This window comes from Anopheles arabiensis (genome assembly GCF_016920715.1).
Source record: "Anopheles arabiensis isolate DONGOLA chromosome X unlocalized genomic scaffold, AaraD3 X_pericentromeric_contig0052, whole genome shotgun sequence".
Classification (NCBI taxonomy): domain Eukaryota; kingdom Metazoa; phylum Arthropoda; class Insecta; order Diptera; family Culicidae; genus Anopheles; species Anopheles arabiensis.
In genome coordinates this window covers 41653-48393 of record NW_024412130.1, presented here as the reverse complement: position 1 = coordinate 48393, position 6741 = coordinate 41653, and positions in this window count along the sequence as shown.

The following is a 6741-nucleotide window of genomic DNA, read 5'->3' as shown; positions in this document are numbered from 1 at the left end:
TATCTTCACTCTGAACAGTCGTTTTCTTCATTCTGAATCCTTAGAAACTAAGATATCTTCACTCTGAACAGTCGTTTTCTTCATTCTGAATCCTTAGAAACTAAGATATCTTCACTCTGAACAGTCGTTTTCTTCATTCTGAATCCATAGAAACTAAGATATCTTCACTCTGAACAGTCGTTTTCTTCATTCTGAATCCTTAGAAACTAAGATATCTTCACTCTGAACAGTCGTTTTCTTCATTCTGAATCCATAGAAACTAAGATATCTTCACTCTGAACAGTCGTTTTCTTCATTCTGAATCCTTAGAAACTAAGATATCTTCACTCTGAACAGTCGTTTTCTTCATTCTGAATCCTTAGAAACTAAGATATCTTCACTCTGAACAGTCGTTTTCTTCATTCTGAATCCTTAGAAACTAAGATATCTTCACTCTGAACAGTCGTTTTCTTCATTCTGAATCCGTAGAAACTAAGATATCTTCACTCTGAACAGTCGTTTTCTTCATTCTGAATCCTTAGAAACTAAGATATCTTCACTCTGAACAGTCGTTTTCTTCATTCTGAATCCGTAGAAACTAAGATATCTTCACTCTGAACAGTCGTTTTCTTCATTCTGAATCCTTAGAAACTAAGATATCTTCACTCTGAACAGTCGTTTTCTTCATTCTGAATCCGTAGAAACTAAGATATCTTCACTCTGAACAGTCGTTTTCTTCATTCTGAATCCTTAGAAACTAAGATATCTTCACTCTGAACAGTCGTTTTCTTCATTCTGAATCCGTAGAAACTAAGATATCTTCACTCTGAACAGTCGTTTTCTTCATTCTGAATCCGTAGAAACTAAGATATCTTCACTCTGAACAGTCGTTTTCTTCATTCTGAATCCAGAAACTAAGATATCTTCACTCTGAACAGTCGTTTTCTTCATTCTGAATCCTTAGAAACTAAGATATCTTCACTCTGAACAGTCGTTTTCTTCATTCTGAATCCTTAGAAACTAAGATATCTTCACTCTGAACAGTCGTTTTCTTCATTCTGAATCCGTAGAAACTAAGATATCTTCACTCTGAACAGTCGTTTTCTTCATTCTGAATCCTTAGAAACTAAGATATCTTCACTCTGAACAGTCGTTTTCTTCATTCTGAATCCTTAGAAACTAAGATATCTTCACTCTGAACAGTCGTTTTCTTCATTCTGAATCCTTAGAAACTAAGATATCTTCACTCTGAACAGTCGTTTTCTTCATTCTGAATCCTTAGAAACTAAGATATCTTCACTCTGAACAGTCGTTTTCTTCATTCTGAATCCTTAGAAACTAAGATATCTTCACTCTGAACAGTCGTTTTCTTCATTCTGAATCCGTAGAAACTAAGATATCTTCACTCTGAACAGTCGTTTTCTTCATTCTGAATCCTTAGAAACTAAGATATCTTCACTCTGAACAGTCGTTTTCTTCATTCTGAATCCTTAGAAACTAAGATATCTTCACTCTGAACAGTCGTTTTCTTCATTCTGAATCCGTAGAAACTAAGATATCTTCACTCTGAACAGTCGTTTTCTTCATTCTGAATCCAGAAACTAAGATATCTTCACTCTGAACAGTCGTTTTCTTCATTCTGAATCCTTAGAAACTAAGATATCTTCACTCTGAACAGTCGTTTTCTTCATTCTGAATCCTTAGAAACTAAGATATCTTCACTCTGAACAGTCGTTTTCTTCATTCTGAATCCTTAGAAACTAAGATATCTTCACTCTGAACAGTCGTTTTCTTCATTCTGAATCCGTAGAAACTAAGATATCTTCACTCTGAACAGTCGTTTTCTTCATTCTGAATCCTTAGAAACTAAGATATCTTCACTCTGAACAGTCGTTTTCTTCATTCTGAATCCGTAGAAACTAAGATATCTTCACTCTGAACAGTCGTTTTCTTCATTCTGAATCCTTAGAAACTAAGATATCTTCACTCTGAACAGTCGTTTTCTTCATTCTGAATCCTTAGAAACTAAGATATCTTCACTCTGAACAGTCGTTTTCTTCATTCTGAATCCTTAGAAACTAAGATATCTTCACTCTGAACAGTCGTTTTCTTCATTCTGAATCCGTAGAAACTAAGATATCTTCACTCTGAACAGTCGTTTTCTTCATTCTGAATCCTTAGAAACTAAGATATCTTCACTCTGAACAGTCGTTTTCTTCATTCTGAATCCTTAGAAACTAAGATATCTTCACTCTGAACAGTCGTTTTCTTCATTCTGAATCCGTAGAAACTAAGATATCTTCACTCTGAACAGTCGTTTTCTTCATTCTGAATCCGTAGAAACTAAGATATCTTCACTCTGAACAGTCGTTTTCTTCATTCTGAATCCGTAGAAACTAAGATATCTTCACTCTGAACAGTCGTTTTCTTCATTCTGAATCCTTAGAAACTAAGATATCTTCACTCTGAACAGTCGTTTTCTTCATTCTGAATCCTTAGAAACTAAGATATCTTCACTCTGAACAGTCGTTTTCTTCATTCTGAATCCTTAGAAACTAAGATATCTTCACTCTGAACAGTCGTTTTCTTCATTCTGAATCCTAGAAACTAAGATATCTTCACTCTGAACAGTCGTTTTCTTCATTCTGAATCCGTAGAAACTAAGATATCTTCACTCTGAACAGTCGTTTTCTTCATTCTGAATCCTAGAAACTAAGATATCTTCACTCTGAACAGTCGTTTTCTTCATTCTGAATCCTTAGAAACTAAGATATCTTCACTCTGAACAGTCGTTTTCTTCATTCTGAATCCTTAGAAACTAAGATATCTTCACTCTGAACAGTCGTTTTCTTCATTCTGAATCCTTAGAAACTAAGATATCTTCACTCTGAACAGTCGTTTTCTTCATTCTGAATCCGTAGAAACTAAGATATCTTCACTCTGAACAGTCGTTTTCTTCATTCTGAATCCTTAGAAACTAAGATATCTTCACTCTGAACAGTCGTTTTCTTCATTCTGAATCCTTAGAAACTAAGATATCTTCACTCTGAACAGTCGTTTTCTTCATTCTGAATCCTTAGAAACTAAGATATCTTCACTCTGAACAGTCGTTTTCTTCATTCTGAATCCTTAGAAACTAAGATATCTTCACTCTGAACAGTCGTTTTCTTCATTCTGAATCCGTAGAAACTAAGATATCTTCACTCTGAACAGTCGTTTTCTTCATTCTGAATAGAAACTAAGATATCTTCACTCTGAACAGTCGTTTTCTTCATTCTGAATCCGTAGAAACTAAGATATCTTCACTCTGAACAGTCGTTTTCTTCATTCTGAATCCATAGAAACTAAGATATCTTCACTCTGAACAGTCGTTTTCTTCATTCTGAATCCGTAGAAACTAAGATATCTTCACTCTGAACAGTCGTTTTCTTCATTCTGAATCCATAGAAACTAAGATATCTTCACTCTGAACAGTCGTTTTCTTCATTCTGAATCCTTAGAAACTAAGATATCTTCACTCTGAACAGTCGTTTTCTTCATTCTGAATCCTTAGAAACTAAGATATCTTCACTCTGAACAGTCGTTTTCTTCATTCTGAATCCTTAGAAACTAAGATATCTTCACTCTGAACAGTCGTTTTCTTCATTCTGAATCCTTAGAAACTAAGATATCTTCACTCTGAACAGTCGTTTTCTTCATTCTGAATCCTTAGAAACTAAGATATCTTCACTCTGAACAGTCGTTTTCTTCATTCTGAATCCTTAGAAACTAAGATATCTTCACTCTGAACAGTCGTTTTCTTCATTCTGAATCCGTAGAAACTAAGATATCTTCACTCTGAACAGTCGTTTTCTTCATTCTGAATCCTTAGAAACTAAGATATCTTCACTCTGAACAGTCGTTTTCTTCATTCTGAATCCGTAGAAACTAAGATATCTTCACTCTGAACAGTCGTTTTCTTCATTCTGAATCCGTAGAAACTAAGATATCTTCACTCTGAACAGTCGTTTTCTTCATTCTGAATCCTTAGAAACTAAGATATCTTCACTCTGAACAGTCGTTTTCTTCATTCTGAATCCGTAGAAACTAAGATATCTTCACTCTGAACAGTCGTTTTCTTCATTCTGAATCCTTAGAAACTAAGATATCTTCACTCTGAACAGTCGTTTTCTTCATTCTGAATCCGTAGAAACTAAGATATCTTCACTCTGAACAGTCGTTTTCTTCATTCTGAATCCTTAGAAACTAAGATATCTTCACTCTGAACAGTCGTTTTCTTCATTCTGAATCCTTAGAAACTAAGATATCTTCACTCTGAACAGTCGTTTTCTTCATTCTGAATCCTTAGAAACTAAGATATCTTCACTCTGAACAGTCGTTTTCTTCATTCTGAATCCGTAGAAACTAAGATATCTTCACTCTGAACAGTCGTTTTCTTCATTCTGAATCCTTAGAAACTAAGATATCTTCACTCTGAACAGTCGTTTTCTTCATTCTGAATCCTTAGAAACTAAGATATCTTCACTCTGAACAGTCGTTTTCTTCATTCTGAATCCTTAGAAACTAAGATATCTTCACTCTGAACAGTCGTTTTCTTCATTCTGAATCCTTAGAAACTAAGATATCTTCACTCTGAACAGTCGTTTTCTTCATTCTGAATCCTTAGAAACTAAGATATCTTCACTCTGAACAGTCGTTTTCTTCATTCTGAATCCTTAGAAACTAAGATATCTTCACTCTGAACAGTCGTTTTCTTCATTCTGAATCCTTAGAAACTAAGATATCTTCACTCTGAACAGTCGTTTTCTTCATTCTGAATCCGTAGAAACTAAGATATCTTCACTCTGAACAGTCGTTTTCTTCATTCTGAATCCTTAGAAACTAAGATATCTTCACTCTGAACAGTCGTTTTCTTCATTCTGAATCCTTAGAAACTAAGATATCTTCACTCTGAACAGTCGTTTTCTTCATTCTGAATCCGTAGAAACTAAGATATCTTCACTCTGAACAGTCGTTTTCTTCATTCTGAATCCTTAGAAACTAAGATATCTTCACTCTGAACAGTCGTTTTCTTCATTCTGAATCCGTAGAAACTAAGATATCTTCACTCTGAACAGTCGTTTTCTTCATTCTGAATCCGTAGAAACTAAGATATCTTCACTCTGAACAGTCGTTTTCTTCATTCTGAATCCTTAGAAACTAAGATATCTTCACTCTGAACAGTCGTTTTCTTCATTCTGAATCCTAGAAACTAAGATATCTTCACTCTGAACAGTCGTTTTCTTCATTCTGAATCCGTAGAAACTAAGATATCTTCACTCTGAACAGTCGTTTTCTTCATTCTGAATCCTTAGAAACTAAGATATCTTCACTCTGAACAGTCGTTTTCTTCATTCTGAATCCGTAGAAACTAAGATATCTTCACTCTGAACAGTCGTTTTCTTCATTCTGAATCCTTAGAAACTAAGATATCTTCACTCTGAACAGTCGTTTTCTTCATTCTGAATCCTTAGAAACTAAGATATCTTCACTCTGAACAGTCGTTTTCTTCATTCTGAATCCTTAGAAACTAAGATATCTTCACTCTGAACAGTCGTTTTCTTCATTCTGAATCCGTAGAAACTAAGATATCTTCACTCTGAACAGTCGTTTTCTTCATTCTGAATCCTTAGAAACTAAGATATCTTCACTCTGAACAGTCGTTTTCTTCATTCTGAATCCTTAGAAACTAAGATATCTTCACTCTGAACAGTCGTTTTCTTCATTCTGAATCCTTAGAAACTAAGATATCTTCACTCTGAACAGTCGTTTTCTTCATTCTGAATCCATAGAAACTAAGATATCTTCACTCTGAACAGTCGTTTTCTTCATTCTGAATCCTTAGAAACTAAGATATCTTCACTCTGAACAGTCGTTTTCTTCATTCTGAATCCATAGAAACTAAGATATCTTCACTCTGAACAGTCGTTTTCTTCATTCTGAATCCGTAGAAACTAAGATATCTTCACTCTGAACAGTCGTTTTCTTCATTCTGAATCCTTAGAAACTAAGATATCTTCACTCTGAACAGTCGTTTTCTTCATTCTGAATCCTTAGAAACTAAGATATCTTCACTCTGAACAGTCGTTTTCTTCATTCTGAATCCTAGAAACTAAGATATCTTCACTCTGAACAGTCGTTTTCTTCATTCTGAATCCTTAGAAACTAAGATATCTTCACTCTGAACAGTCGTTTTCTTCATTCTGAATCCGTAGAAACTAAGATATCTTCACTCTGAACAGTCGTTTTCTTCATTCTGAATCCGTAGAAACTAAGATATCTTCACTCTGAACAGTCGTTTTCTTCATTCTGAATCCGTAGAAACTAAGATATCTTCACTCTGAACAGTCGTTTTCTTCATTCTGAATCCTTAGAAACTAAGATATCTTCACTCTGAACAGTCGTTTTCTTCATTCTGAATCCGTAGAAACTAAGATATCTTCACTCTGAACAGTCGTTTTCTTCATTCTGAATCCTTAGAAACTAAGATATCTTCACTCTGAACAGTCGTTTTCTTCATTCTGAATCCTAGAAACTAAGATATCTTCACTCTGAACAGTCGTTTTCTTCATTCTGAATCCTTAGAAACTAAGATATCTTCACTCTGAACAGTCGTTTTCTTCATTCTGAATCCATAGAAACTAAGATATCTTCACTCTGAACAGTCGTTTTCTTCATTCTGAATCCTTAGAAACTAAGATATCTTCACTCTGAACAGTCGTT